Here is a 16,714-nt window from a genome sequence, read left to right as displayed (position 1 = left end):
CTGTTTGGACCTCAAAAATTTGAGTCTACAATATAATTTAGCTTGTGGGTATAATGATGGATTACAACCTAAAATGCAATGCATAGAAATTATGTATTCAAATGGGGTCTTTATTTAGGATGAACAAAGAAAAAATTCAAAATGAATAAAATTACACCATTAACAATATAAAGAGTCTAATCCAAACACGGGAAAACATAGGCATAAATAATTCCCTGAATAAGATATAAAGAAAATACTGATTTTTTTAAAAAAAATTAAATAACATAACTTGGTATAGAAAGTCTTTTTAATGGCAAAATTTGGATGGATGGAATGGCAAAATTTAAAATATAATATTAGCATCCTGATTGTAAGGATTCAAGAGAAGGTGGATAATCAGATATTTTTAAAGAGACTATAAAGTGATAACACTCTGAAGTATTTTGCAAATGTTTCTACCACTAAAAGAATAATTATTATACAATTAAAGTTTTAAAAAAGAACCTGGGTCCCTTTGCAGAGAAATGAAAACTCATTTTGATAACAAAACTAGTAAAAGTAAAAAATGCTTGATAAGAGTTCTTCCAAACTGTCAAGCTGAAGGGTCCAAGTGAGAACACCTTAGTCCCACTTGGGAAAGAGAAGAAAGGAACCACAAGAGGGATGGGACGGAGGGACAGAGAAGTGAAAGTAGATGGGTGTTGGGGGAGAGGAGAACCTGATCTGGTACTGGGTGGGAGAAAAGGACTGAAGCCCTGAGGGCAGCAGACAGAATGGAAACAGGATAGCTCTGGAGGAAGGAGGTTGGGAGGTCACTCTGAAATGTACCAGAGACCTGGCAAGTGAGAGAGCCTCAGGACTCAAGGGGTGAAGAGACCCTAGGTGAAATGCCCTACAGTGGGGAGAGTGATCTTTCTGAACCAATCTTCAGCAGAAAGACAGGTTATCAAGTGAGGGTTGGTGTTGCTATCCCACAGGTCAAAGCTCTGATCCGTAATGTTCGTGTCTGAATGAAATGCAGCAATGGAAATGGAGAAGAGTCTGAGGAAAAGAAAGTCCAGCGACAGGCCCAGAGTGGGATCTAGTTCAAGGGGACGCCCCAAGATCTGACACCATTACTGAGGCTATAGGGTGTTCACAAAAAGGGACCTATCAGGACTGCGCTCCAAAAGACCCAACAAACAGCTGACTCAGATGCAAATATGTGCTCTCATCCAATGAACAGAAACTGATGACCCTTCTGGTTAAATTAGGAAAAGCTGGAGGAAGGTGAGGAGGGGCCAACCCTTTAGAAGGAATAGCAGTCTCAATTAACCTGAATCCCCCGAGATGTCTCAGACACCTGATCATAAACCAGCAGCATACTCCAGCTGAGATGAGACCTCCAACACATATACAGTGGAGGACACCCTGGTCTGGGTTCGGTCATGGATGCACAGAATCCTCAAGAGACTGGAGGCCCCAGGACATTTAGAGGTCTGGTGGGGTAGGTGGGGTGGAGGGACTTGTAGAAATAGGGTGGGAGGAGGGGGGGGGGGAGGTGTGGATGTGGAAGAGTCAGGGGGGACAGGATAAAATTGGAGTTGGTGGTAAATGAAGGAATAAATAAAAAAAATAAATAAATAAATGCAAAAAAAAAGTTCATAAAATACAGTTCTTAAATGTTCCTCCTCTATATTTATATCTAAGAAAATCTAGCATGTACACAGCTAGGCAAGGCTACAGAGTAAAATAGACCAATAGCAAATTGTACATATTGTGTGAGGCTTTTCTGTAGTCCTTGCTATGAATAGGGAAAGGGGTACTGACTCCAGTGAGCTCTGTGGTAGAAGTTGCAGGTGAATAAATAATTATGGCTCTGAAAACACAGACTAGTTACATGATCAGTATACTTAGAGACACAAAAAAAATGCACACGCAACAACCACTGGAAGGAAATAAATGTAAATGAGTTCATTAGTAATATGAAAATTCTTTCAATTTCTTCATCTATTCTATTTAAAATATATCAACCCAAGAAGGTTGTGTGCAAGGTACAGAATTCCTGTCTATTACTTTGAAACTACCTATGAGTGCATAACTATTTGAAAATAGAAAATTAAAAGACCTTCTGGAAATTGTGACTGAGTTGCAATCACTGTAGTAAAAAAGCAAGAGCTATACCTCCCTCTAATGGAGGAAATTGAAGCAGACTCTCTACACATTTGGAAGAAATCAGGAACGGAATGATTGTAAAGCAATTTGTGTTCATTAGAAGAGCTCCCATGGACTAAACCACCAAACAAAGAGTACACATGGAGAAACCCAAGGCTCCTGCAGCATAGGTAGTGATAATGGCCTTGTTGATCATTGATGGGAGAAGAGGCACTTGGTCCTGTGAAGGCCTGATGCCGCAGTATAGGAAATTTCCAATGCAGGGAAGCAGGAGTAGGTGGGTGGGTGGGGAAGCAACCTTACAGAAGCAGGGATAGGAAGATGAAATAGATGGTTTCCGGAGAGGAAATCGTCAAAGAGGAAAACATTTGAAGTGTAAATAAAGAAAATATCCAATAAAAAGTAAAAATAAAAAATAGATCTATTGGAAAAAAAGAGGAGTCTCTGGAAATGTGTATACCTAATACCCAAACACAAGTAATCTGCAGAAATAAAATCATGACAATATTTAAAAAGCACAAAATAGCAAAGATACTTTATATTTAGATTGTTTACATTTGGTTTGTCATGAAGTATTTTGGTTTCTCTATTTATGATAATTGATATTTTTGATGGGTAGAGTAATCTGAGCTGGCATCTATGGTATTTTCAGGTCTGTAACACAACTGTACAAAATATTCTGCTTTTTAGAGTCTGTTGTGATGTCTGATCCTATGCTCCTATGCCTGCATTTATATGAACTTTGCCTTTTCCCTTACAATTTTTAATATTATTTCTGTGCATTTAGTGTTTTGATTATTACATGGAGAATGAATTTTCTTTTCTGGTCCAAACCCTTTGGTGTTCTGTAGGTGTCTTGTATGTTTATGGCCATCTTTTCTTAGATTAGGAAAGTTTTTATCTATGAATATGTTGAAAATGGTTTCTGGCCCTTTGTTTTAGGAATCTTCACTTTTTTCTATTTCTATTATTCTTAGATTTGGTCTTTTCATTGTGCTCCAAATTTCCTAGATGTTTTGAGTAAGGAGCTTTTTACACTTTGTATTTTTTTTTTGGACTGAGGCATTGATATTTTCTATGTTTGAGATTTTTTTCAATGCCCTGTGAACTTTTCGAGATGCTTGAATCTGTAGCTTCTGATGTCTTTCCTAGGTTTTCCATCTCAAAGGTTCCTCCATTTGTGATTTCATTATTGTTTCTATTTCCATATTTCGATCTTGGATTTTTGTTCAATTACTTCAACTATGTTCTTGTATTTTCCTGTATTTCTTTAAGGGATTTGTGTGTTTCCTCTTTCAGTGCTTCCTTCTGTTTGTCTTTTTCTGTATTTCCCAAAGGGAGGAATTTTTCTCAATATTCTTTGATGATAGCAAAATATCCCTTGTACATTAAGGGACACAGAAGTGAATAGAGAATATATCTGTGGTCATAATGTGGACTACTGTTCTTTAAAAACTTATATATGTTTGCTTGCAATTTTGAAAGGGCATTATATAACTGTCCCTCAAAGGACAGATATGGTACTGAATTCTCTGGAAATGAAGATAAAGACAGTATTGGGTCACCTAGTTTGTAAGAATCAATCACAGGCCCCTATCAAGAGCACAAATGCTCTTACCCACTGGACATTCTCTCCAATCTCATAAAGGGATTTTAAAAGTATATCATCTCCAATTTGCAAATAAACTCAATGTAATGCCAATAATATGCCTGAAAGAGTTTTAAATGCTGATAAATTCAGTTTAGAATTTATGTAGAAAGTTAAATGACAGCAAAAATAAGAAAAGATGAGGTGGAGAAAAATGGTATTATATCTTCACACCTTATTCTTCTTGGTTGTATAAAACTGCACTAATTATGATTGTAGTGTACTTCTGCCACCTACAGGTAGAGCATGTATTTCTTTTGTGCCACAAGTGTCAGTAGGTGGCATAGAAGAGAGAGGATGTGTCTCTGATCAGTATTCTGACCTTTAAATATCTGAATGATTAGTAGTCTAGTGTTCCTTGAAAACAGAAACCCTATAAAAGCAACCAGACCGGAGCCAAGCAGGCTCAGACAGTATCCAATAACAGGGACAGAAACTAGAAGAACCACACTCAGGACCATCGTCCCTAGGCAGGAATGCAATGGGCAACTCTGGGAGACAGAGCAAAGAGCAAGCACAAGATGACCACCACACTGATAGCCTGGGGCCCAAAAAAGAAGCTAAACTGAGATGATCACCAGACTAGCTGAGGAGAGGACTGGGAAACAGACCATGGCTTAGATGATCCCTGCCTAGAGCTAAAATACCTGATAAGGACATAGCACTCCTTAGACCACTCCTGTGACAACCCGAGATACTCAGATACCACAGGCAGAGCTAAGAGAAGAAAAAAAGTGGCAGAGAAGTGAAAAAGAAGGAGAAGCAGAAGGATGTGGGCACAAACAAGAGAGGAAGAGACTCAAGAGTCATGAAGAACAAATGATGGGAGTATCTGAGGATGCACCTGAGACCAAAGAAGTGTTCTTGGCCCTGTAGCAGCAGGGTCAGTTACCATCAAAGTGCAGGTAGACACAGATGGACTGATCTGCTTCCCTGGGGACATATTGATGTCTGAGGGCAGTGCAAAACTGGCTCTATCCCTCAACTGCTCATTGTAGTACAGCTGGTCATAGGGACATGGGAGTAGGAAAGCTGACCTTGGCCCTAGCCACATGTAGTACTTGGGAAAATCAGAGTTCACACATTGTAGGAGTTGTTGGTGATCTGGCCCAGAGGATAGAAACAAGCATGAGACAGCTTGCCTTAGCACTTTTCTCTTGCAGGGCCAGAGAGAGAGAGAGAGAGAGAGAGAGAGAGAGAGAGAGAGAGAGAGAGAGAGAGAGAGAGAGAGAGACCTTCTTCACACATTAAGACCTTTGACAAGCAGGAGACATTGTGCTGCCATGATGAAAGAGAGACAGAGAGGACGGGAGACAGAGACCCTCTTCTTCAGGTGCAACACTCAGAACAGAAAACAGGAAGTGGGACTTGCCCTTCTTCAGGTGTAGCAGGGCAACTTATAAGCAGCTATAGAGCTGGTCCTGATTGCAGGGGATAGAAGAGCTGGACATGAGGGCCTGGTCATGAGAAAGCTGGCTCTGCCACTTCTCTGATGTGTGGTGACATGCACAAGGGAGGAATGTCGCTCCTCACATTTTGCCACCTACAACAGGCAGAAAATCTGGCTCTGAGAGTATTGGAGTTTGAGATATGATTCTGTGCCTTATCTGCTGCAGCATTCCAGAGACTAGACCTTAAATCTCACCTGGACAGCACAGTACAGCTGACCCTGGATCAGAAGATTGTAAGGGAGTTAGTCTTGAGGGGGGAATGAGTGTGGAGGAGCTAGCCCTTCCACTGGTGCTGTGCAGTGGTAGAGAGAAATCACATCCTCTCCATTTTGCCCTTGCTTCTGGAAGACGACAGGAGAGTTGGCCTCAATGAGGTTTTGAGAGCAGGAGACCTGGTTCTGACCCTCAATTTCATGGCACTTTATACAGAAGGCCAAGTATCTGAACTGGGCAGCACATTAAACCTGATCCTACCTATTCATGATGAAGGTGAGGCAGCCCCTAAAGCCTGAGCATAATAGAGCTGGGCCTACCTCTTGTCAGCTGTCAATAGTGCAGACAAGGAAAACATACCTTCCTATTCTCTCTCACCACTTTGACACTGCTCCTAAGGTCATTAGAGTAGATAGGTAATGTCTATCACCAGCTGCATCATTAGGAAGAGTTGGCCCTGCACCTCACCTGTACAGTAAGAAATATTTGGCACTGATTATGGAGGTTGCTGGTGAGACTACAACAGAGCATGATGTGGACAGCAGGATTGACCAGAAAAGACAACCTCAGGCCTAAATCCAGGGTTTTGAATTGTCCCACCACAACATCTACCCCGTCAATGCCTTCCTGAAGTGCATATTGGAGCAAGACCTACAAATCAAAACTACAGGATCTCCACAGGACAACAGCAGGGTACCCAGTAGAAGTCCCAGTGAAGTGGCAATACTGATAGAGAAATAGAAGCCAGGGTCCTCTTGTACCAGGCCAATGAGTCATTGCAATGAAGATTTGCAACCTTTGAAGTATACACAAAACTGTGTACTGTAGAGTACACTGTGACACACTATAGTTTCCATGACAAGATATTTTTCTCTGATCAGGTAGGTGATAGTGTGCAAGGGTGAAGGTTACAGGTATGAAGGTTAGGACAGGTTATGTGTTTGGAGTACATGTGTAAAATCTATGAAAAAAATAAAAAATAAATAAATAAGACCTAGCTTAAGAGAGACTGAGAGGAAAGGAATGAGCGAAGAAGTAAATACACAAACACACACACACACACACACAGGAAGAGAGAGAGAACAGAGAGAGAGAGAGAGAGAAAGAGAGAGAGAGAGAGACAAAGAGACAGAGAGAGAAGGACAGAGACTGAGTATACTGTAGGTTCAGAGAGGTGGATACATAGATGGATATTATAAAGCTATAAGAAACAGATCTCACACAGACACAATTTCAAAAAAAATGAGGAAATAAAATATAGAAATCTGTTCCTGTGTTCTTGTTTTGACTGTTTAAAAAACTATGGCCCAGAATAATGATTGTTCAATAATACAATTTCTAGAAGCACCTTTAAGGCAACCTTTTATTATCTATGATTCCATATAGGCAAATAGGAATTCCACTTCATGCAGTGGGATTAAATGTCATATGAGTATGATTTAATGATATTTTGGTTTTTGTAAGCAGATCTGTGAAAATAAGAGCCACAATAATCCTATGTGAAGTGATGCAGACAGCTGGAATATCCGGACCAGCATGTGGAGTTTCAAGACACAGCATAGATAGTTGTCAGGCAGTCTTCCCTTTCCCTGACACTTGGGTTCCAGCATTTCTGAGAAAAACAAAGAATCCTTTCCACTGTAAGCTTTTCTAGGTAATATTTCCCTTCCCCTTAAATACTGACAATTACAAACTAAACTTTTTATTTTATAATATCCCCTTGGGAAGTCAGGAGAAACTTCAACTGTTCTTCATGAGTCCCAGCTTATGTTACAACTCCGTAAGGGAAAGACTGTGTCCTCTGTTAAGGCAGAAAAGATATTTGGTGCTCCACATTGCTGAAGATGAAGAGACTGAAAGATAGGGTACAAAGTGAGTGATTTAGCTTTATGCAGACAAATAAAGGACTCTTCGTTACCTTTGTTAAAAACCTGTGACATCTGAGAGTTTCAGAAGGTCCCTCAAGAGGAGAAGCAGCTGGGACAGCCTAGCCTCTCATTTCTGCTTCCATGGGGATTTACTTAATGACTTGTATCACTGTGAGAGGGGACTCTTTATACTATAGACAATAATAGATTACTATATCTTCAGACTCCAGGCTGCTGTAGATGACAGAATTATCTGACCCTTGTACACTGCCACTGAACCTTTAAGGGACTCCATCTGCCAAACTAGTTGCAAGATAGATCAGGTGCTTAGGAGATTTCCCTGATTTCTGCTGGAAGAATATTAAACTACTACTAGTGCTATGACTTGCCCGGCAACTCATAGTCATTCTGTCTTCCAGAGAGACAGATATGGAGGATGGGGACTGAGTCATCTGGATGTCACATCTGGCACCTAGGAGTGGAGACATGTCAAATATGCACATAGTTAAGCATGATGAAAAAAGGACATTCCCCAAATGCCTGTGTAACTGTGAATTTGACATTTAAATTTATTTTACCTGGAAACCGGAATAACATGAACCCAAGAGACTGAGCAGAGGTCTCATGTCCAGGCAGATCCTGAATGCAATCATACTGGCACAGGTCTAACAGCTATATTGAAGTCCCTAAAGCTGTGTAGTGCATATAAGCAAATAATTGGGAACCATTTAGTAGTGATCACAACTGCAAGGCTTACTCATCTCAGCACTTAGCTTAAGTCCAGGGGCCCAAAGTTAGACTGTGTGTGTGTGTGTGTGTGTGTGTGTGTGTGTGTGTGTGTGTGTGTGTGTGTACAGAGACAGAAAGACAGAGAGGCAGAGACAGAGAGAATCAGAGGGACACAGAGAGAGAGAGAGAGAGAGAGAGAGAGAGAGAGAGAGAGAGAGAGAGAGAATGGCATTTCTATTCAATGATTTAAAGTTAGAGATGTCCTTTCTAATGTATGTAAGCTCTATTTTATATAATATAGTTTAAAGATATACTGGGGTTATAAAGAAGAATATCCTGCAGTCAGAATACACAACAAAGAAGAAACTATTAGATCTTTAACTCACTCAAATAATTATGATAGTGCTTCTCAACTTCAAACAGCAAGTGAATCATTGGTTTGCAGTGCATTCTGGACTTGAATCCTTACCACACCTCCTTCAGTGAAATGTGCAAATATGACAGGAATTCCAGAAACATTCAACTTTCCTTTACCTTAGATTGCATTAAGTAACAAGTGATTTTGGGTTTGGATTATAACTACATATGAAAGTCTGTGTTGATGATACAGTACTCAGCTTTGCTACCTTCTAGAAACATTCAACTAACTAATGAACTTGAAAAAACAGCGTACACCTTAAGATTTGTGTGTTTTCCTAATCACTTGCTTAATAAATATGCCTTCTGTTTTACTTTTCAGATTTTTAAAGGTCAAATTTTGAGGAAAAGGTACTGGCTAAGAGTTGAGGAATAATGGACTTCACAGTGCCTTCCTATAACTATCCAAGTCTAGGTTTAAAACTTCAAAATTAAAATTGACATGCCAAAATACCCTTTCAAGTATAGTTGGCTTACAAATTGAAGATGATATAGAAATTCTGAAATATGTGGGTGAAACTAATATACTCACATATGTCTTTCTTACAGGGAGAGAGGGAGTTGAGTACAGAGTTTTTTTACAATGGAAAAGAGAACTGTGGGAGAGAACGCCCATTGTTCATGTGAATGTGGTGAATTCACCTGACAGTAGAGGAAACACGAAGTAGAGGAGCTTGGTTCAAAGAATGGAAGAGATAGCGTGACTTATAGCACTTTAGTCCACATGCTAAGAACAAAAGCAAAAACAAAAGAACAAAACAAAAAACTTTTCTTTAGAGACACTTGCAGTTACCTTTTGTTTCTGACTACAGGCAATCTCTCAGTTTCTTGTACTTCTTAGTTGTACAGTGTACTAAGGATTGAGATTTCAACAAAGGCACTCAGGAAACACTAAAGGTATAAATTATAATATTATTTCTCTAGCACCCAAATGATCTTAAGATGAAAAATATATTGAGACAATTTATGACTCTGCCAGTATTTACAGATCCTGAATTTTCAAAAGTGATATAATAAACCACTGGAGATCAAAGAAATGATATTAGCAATAAGATAATTTAAAATCTGCACAAAAGAAGGAGATTAATATATTAAGTATCTGTAATGGTAGAATTTGTGACAAGATGATTAATGTATTAAATATTTGTAATGGTAGAATTTGTGACACATATTGAGAAAGATATTCTGTGTGAATTCAGTCTGTTGAACATATAGAGATCACGTTTCAAAAAGGAAGAAAATAAGAAAAACAGAAAATACATCATAAATTTCCAGCAAACAATAGAACATGGTGAATATTCTCATTTTAGAAGGACATATAAAAAATCCAAAGCAACAACTGAACAAAAGCAAAGCCATAACCAAACAGTATAAAGAATAAATCATGAGGCACCATGGCCATCCTGCAGAGAATGAAGAGGTTGACAGGAAATCACACAAGCTTTGGCAGCCATAAATCTATAGCTTTGTCCTTTATAGCCGAGTATTCTATCTTGGGTTGGCATCATATTTTGCCTACTCTTTTTTTCAAATACATTCCAGGTTCTTGGCATCTATTTCTTCCTAGATCTGGTGCATGCTTTGCATCATCATCAGAAATCAAGCCATTGCCTTCTGAATGTACCTACAGAGATTTCAAAGATGCCATGTTCTGGCTAGCCTCGAAGACATTTCTATGAAGTCTTGTGACAGACCTTCATAACACCAAATTTGTTGCATTCACCACTTCTGAAAAACCAGCATCATGCGACAGTGATTCTGTAGTTGTACAAAATTCCCGACACTGTCCTGACAGACAGGAGGCAAGAGAGTGAGTGAACCAGAGAGTGAGGACACAAGCATTCCTCAGAAATATGCCCCCATGGTTATACAATCCAACTCACTCATCTTCCTTCAGATACCACACATTCCAAAAACATCACCTGAGGAAGATGATTCTATCCACAAACCTGGGACAGAGGACACACCTGAATGGCAACTCTTGAATTTAATGCTTCTATTATATTCCTGATATCTGGGTAGGTGAGAATCTAAATCCTAATATTATGGAGAATACCAATGTATTCTTCTATTTTGTTTTTATTATTGAATCTTTAAAAATTGATAGTGTCTTTTGATCATATTTATTCACACATTATTAAATACTTTCAAAATAATCTCCCCTTGATTGTCATTTTCTTCCTTTATTTTTTTCCATTTCAGAAATGTTATATTTTTAGCTTCTCCTACTAGGAGATGAGTCAGAGATTTAAAAGAAAGAAAGTAGTCATACTAGGATAATATGAGGTGTGCCATGTCACTAGTCCTGAATTAGCTTCATTTCTAGTTTTTGAAGAAACAAGATACTCACATTTTATAAACTGATCTTAATGGGGATTCAATAAATGGCATATGACAAAAAAATGAATTTTTTTTCCTTTTTCTAAATCTGGTTTCATCTTTTCTAGCATTATAAGCTTGAATCACCTGTTTGATAAATGTGTCTCTAAAGCCAAGAACCTATAGAAAGCCAGGCAGACCACCATTCAGACTCAATCCCAAAAACCCACGGAACATGGACCATAAAAATCAATTTATATACTTTAATAAAAGGACAAACAGCACAAATATACAAAGTTTTTAATAAGAAAGTAGAACATGGCAAGTGTCATTAAAAAATTTATGTTATTAATTGATTTTTTTCAATGTGCAATGTGCTTGTGCCTGAGTGAGCTTATTTGCATTGTATGCAGGCAGGTGAAAGAGAAGTAAAGAAGAAAGAATTGTGAGCTTATTGATGTGGTGGCTAGGAATGAAACACAGGTCCTCTGTAGGAGCAGAAAATGTTCCTGACTGCTGTTTCATACTTTCAGCCCCCATTTTTAACAAGAGTCATATCGAGGACTTTGTACTATGCAGTTATATAACACATAATTAGACAGTGGGAGCTAGAATTGTATGAACATATGTTCCTGTAAAAAAGCATGACTTCCACTGAACCTTCTGCTAACTTATTACCTTATAAAATCTTTCCTGGTGGTTTAGAACTAGAAATGTCACAGGTTCAGAGACCAATTACAATTTATCTTGGGCAAATTTTAGAACTTATAACTACCACTCTCCCTCATCCACTTCTTTGTCTGACCTAATATTCTTGTAACTAACAGGCAAAAGGTTTTATTTACAGACCATAAGGTACTGCCAACCACCATGCTAAATAAGAATGCTGTCTGCATCTGAAGCCCACAACATTGATTTCACCACTTCAACTTAATTGTCCTATCCATGTTTCTACCAATGCATTAAAATGTGAAGTTCATGAATTTCTTTATTCTGTTACTATACAAAGTACATCAGGCTGTTACACGGCAGGAACATGGAAAGAATAATAACATATCTTTCTTCCCAAACCAGGGCCACTCATACTTAGATACAGGGTTATATATATCTTCAATTCTTGAAAATGTGACTTGTGAATTTGTGTTGCTTCCTGGGACATCCCATAGTAGTGAAGCATTAAACAACAGAAGTCAAAGTAAGAAGTATAGGAAGAAGAATCCTTCAAGTTTCCACTTGGGCACAGAGCTGACTCGGTCCCACAGCTCTATGGACCCAAATCCAATGGGGGCAAAAGTAGGATTCTATGAAATGCTGAGAAACCTGAAAGGAGAAGTGAGAGCAGCACTCCTGCAAAATTCCTGGCCCAAGAGAAACCAGTCTGGAGACCTCTGGACACAAGAACTAAGTAGCAGTCTGGGACAGGATCCTTCTAATTCCTGCCTGCATTTTATGCTGACCCTGTGTCACAGCTCTCTCTACCTAGATCCTGCTTGGATAAGCCAGTCTCCAGGAGTGCTGACACACACAACCATACAGGAAAGACAAGCCACTGACAGAGACAACAAGACCATCTAACACCACAGATAACCAGATGGCAGGAGGCAAGAACAAGAACCTAAGTAACAGAAACAAGGACTACTTGGCATCATCAGGGCCCATTTCTCCTACAAAAGCAAATACTGCATATCCTACCACACAGGAAAAGAAAAATTTCGATTTTAAATCATGACATGATGATGATAGAGGCCTTTAAGAAGGACACGAATATTTCCCTTAAGGAAATACAGGATGACTGGCCTGAACCAGTCCCACAGCTGCCTGCACCCAAATCCCATGGGGGAGAGAGCTGAACTACCAGAAGTGAGGGCAATCTTAAGACTTCATGGGAGACTGGGACTCCTGCCCACTTCTGCTCGCAAACCTAATCCAAGACATCAAGACAATCATCCATCCTGATCAAGTAGGCTTCATCCCAGGGATGGAAGGATGGTTCAATATAAGTAATTCCATCAACTTAATCAACTAAATAAAAAAAGTCAAAGGGGATCTTTGCAGGATCATTTCATTAGATGCTGAGAAAGCATTTGACAAAATTCAACACACCTTCATGATAAAGGTCCTAGAAAAATTAGGAATTCAAGGTGCAGACCTAAACAGAGTAAAAGCAGTATACAGCAAACCGGAAACTAACATTAAAATAAATAGAGAGAAACCTGAAGCAATCCCACTAAAATAAGGACTAGACAAGAGTGTGCACTCTCTCCCTACATATCCAATATACTACTCAAAGTCCTATCTAGAGCACTTGGAATATGAAAAGGTTGTCAACGGGATACAAAATGGAAAGGAAGAAGTCAAAAATATCACTATTTGCAGATGATATGATAGTATACTTAAGTGACCCTAAAGTTTCCAAAAGAGCTTGATTAACAACTTCAGCAAAATGGCTGGATGTAAAATTTACACAAAGAAATCAGCAGTCTTCCTTTATTCAAGGATAAACAGGATGACAAAGAAATTAGGGAGATGACTCCATTCTAAATAGTCACAAATATGATAAGAAAAACCTCAGTGTGACTCTACCCAAGCAAGTGAAAGATCTGTAGGACAAATATTTGAAGACTCTGAAGAAAGAAATTGAGGAACTTAGAAGACAGAAACACCTCCCATGCCAATGGATTGGCAGGATTAATAAGAAAAATGGCCATTTCACCAAAAGCAATCTATAGATTTAATGCAATGTCCATCAAAATAGCAACTCAATTCTTCATAGAGTTAGAAAGCAATTTGCAAATTCATTTGGAATACTAAATAAACCAGGATAGTGAAAACAATACTCAACAATAAAAGAACTTCTGAGGAAACCACCATCCCTAACCTCAAGCAGTATTACTGAGTAATGGTGACAAAAGCTGTATAATATTGGGACAAAGAGAGGCAGGTAGATCAGTGGAATAGAATTGAGGACCCAGAAATGAACCTACACATGTATGGTCACATAATATTTGACAAAGGAGCTAAAACAAGCCAATGGAAAAAATAGGATTTTCAATGAAAGGTGCATGTTCAATAAAATAACGGCTTGTAGAAGAATGCAAATTGATCCATTCTTATTGCCCTGTACAAAGCTTAAGTCCTAAAGGATCAAGGACCCCCAAATCAAAGCTGATACTCTCAAACTAATAGAAGAATAAGTGGGAAGTGTGTCAATCACATGTGCACTGGGGAAAATTTCCTTCACAAAACACAAATGGCTTATGCTCTAGGATCAAGAATCAACAAATGGGACTTCATAAAATTGTAAAGCATCTGTAAGGTAAAGGACACTGTCATTAAGATAAAATGGAAAACAACAGATTGGTAAAAGGTCTTTAACAATCCTATACTTGATAGAAGTCAAATATCCAAAATATAAAAAGAACTCAAGAAGTTAGGCTCCAGAAAGCTAAATAACTCTATTAAAAATGGGGTACAGAGCTGAACAAAGAATTCTCAGCTGAGGAATAATGAGTGTCTGATAAGTACCTAAAGAAATGCTCAAAATATTTAGTCATCAAGCAAATACAAATCAAAACTAGACTGAGATTCCACCTCACACACGTCAGAATGGTTAAGATAAAAAATCCAGGTGACAATAGATGCTGGTGAGGATGTGGAAAAAGAGGAACATTCCTCCATTGTTGGAGGAACTACAAACTGGTACAACCACTCTGGAAATCAGTCTGGAGGTTCCTCAGAAAATTGGACATTGCACTACCTGAGGACCCAGCTATACCTCTCCTGGGCATATACCCAAAATATTCTCCAACATACAACAAAAGATACATGCCCCACTATATTCATAGAAGCCTTATTTATAATAGCCAGAAGCTGGAAAGAATCCAGAAGCCCTTCAACAGAAAAGGATACAGAAAATGTGGTACATCTATATATAATGGATTACTACTCAGCAATCAAAATCAATGACTTTTGCAATTCTTAGGCAAATGAATTGAACTAGAAAATATCTTCCTGAGTGAGGTAATCCAATTATAGAAAAGCATGCATGGTATGCACTCACTGATAAGTAGATATTAGCCAAAAAGCTCAAATACTCAACATACAATCCACAGACCACATGAAGCTCAAAAAGGACAACCAAAGTGCAGATGCTTCATTCTTCTTAAAGGGGAGAACAAAAAATTCATAGGAGGGGATATGGAGGTGAAGTTTGGAGCAGAGACTGAAGGAATGACTGAAGGAACAGCCATTCAGACCTTCCCCACATGGGTATATGGCATATCAATATTAAATAAGATGGATGAAGCTAAGCAGTGTATGCTGACAGAGTCAGCAGTCTCCTGAGAGACACAGCCAAAGCATGTCAAATACAGACTCCTGTGCTAGCACCAAACCATTGACCTGAGAACATGATCTCAGGAATTAGAGAATTAGAGAAGAATTGAAAGAGCTAAAATGGTTTGCAACCCCATAATAACAACAATGCCAAACAAACAGAGGTCTCAGGAACTAAACCACTACACAAAAATTATACATGGACTGACCCATGGCTCCAGCTGCATATGTAGGAGAGGATGGTCTTGTTGTGCAACAATGGAAGGATAAACCTTTGGCCTGCCAAGGCTGGACCCATAGTGTAGGACAATGTCGGGGGAGAAGAGCAGATGGATGGGGAGAGGAACACCAGTATAGAAGAAGGAAAGGGGATAGGAAAGGGGCTTATTTCCGGGAACTCAAGAAAGGGAATATCATTTGAAATGTAAATAAAAATATCCAATAAAAGAAAAAAATCTGCAGGTAAGCAAACAGAATCCCCTAAAGAGGAAATATGAAAATCACTTAAAGTATTACAGGAAAAAGCAAACAAAGAGATGAAGGAATTGAACAAAACTGTACAGGATTTAAGAATAGAAGTAGAAACAATAAAGAAATCACAAAGGCAGATAAACCTGGAGATTGAAAGCCTAGAAAAGAAATTAAGAGTCATAGTTGTAAGCATCAACAACAGAATACAAAAGATAGAAGCTAGAATCTCAGGGGCAGAAGATACAATAAAAAACATTGACTGGATGGAACTAGAAAATATTATCCTGAGTGAGGTAACCCAATCACAGAAAAACACACATGGTATGCACTCACTGATAAGTGGATATTAGCCCAAATGCTCAAATTACCTTAGATGCACAGAGCACATGAAACTCAAGAAGGATGACCAAAATGTGATTGCTTCACTCCTGCTTTAAAAGGGGAACAAGAATACCCTTGGGAGGGGATAGGGAGGCAAAGTTTAGAACAGAGGCAGAAGGAACACCCATTCAGAGCCTGCCCCACATGTGGCCCATACATATACAGCCACCCAATTAGGTTAAGATGGATGAAGCAAAGAAGTGTAGGCCGACAGGAACTGAATGTAGATCTCTCCTGAGTGACACACAGCCAGAATACGGCAAATACATAGGCGAATGCCAGCAGCAAACCACTGCACTGAGAACCTGACCCCTGTTGAAGGAATCATAGAAAGGACTGGAAGAGCTTGAAGGGGCTTGAGACCCCATATGAAAAATAATGGCAACCAACCAGAGCTTCCAGGGACTAAGGCACTACCCAAAGACTATACTTGGATTGACCCTGGGCTTCAACCTCATAGGTAGCAATAAATAGACTAGTAAGAGCACCAGTGGAAGGGGAAGCCCTTGTCCTGCCAAGACTGAACCCCCATTGAACGTAATTGTAGGGGGGAGGGCAGTAATGGGGAGAGGATGGGAGTGGAACACCATATGGAAGGAGGGGAGGGGTTTGCTGATGTTGCCCAGAAACCGGAAGGGAATAGAATAATTGAAATGTAAATAAGAAATACTGCTAATAAAGATGGAAAAAATAAAAAATAAATAAAAAATACAAAAGACATAAAAAAACAATAGCCCAGATTGTCT

General features: G+C 39.0%; 1 non-coding gene across 1 annotated transcript; it reads left to right on the top strand.

Annotated features, from left to right (window-relative positions):
• The first annotated feature begins 4,009 nt into the window (after positions 1 to 4,009).
• LOC116904743 lies at positions 4,010 to 4,140 on the top strand. The gene has a single exon (XR_004388429.1). It is a non-coding gene; the product is annotated as a small nucleolar RNA SNORA17 (small nucleolar RNA).
• Positions 4,141 to 16,714: the final 12,574 nt, after the last annotated feature.

This window comes from Rattus rattus, chromosome 6, assembly GCF_011064425.1.
Source record: "Rattus rattus isolate New Zealand chromosome 6, Rrattus_CSIRO_v1, whole genome shotgun sequence".
Lineage (NCBI taxonomy): Eukaryota > Metazoa > Chordata > Mammalia > Rodentia > Muridae > Rattus > Rattus rattus.
The sequence above is the reverse complement of the archived record's forward strand: the minus strand, read 5'-3'. Positions and strand labels throughout refer to the sequence as shown.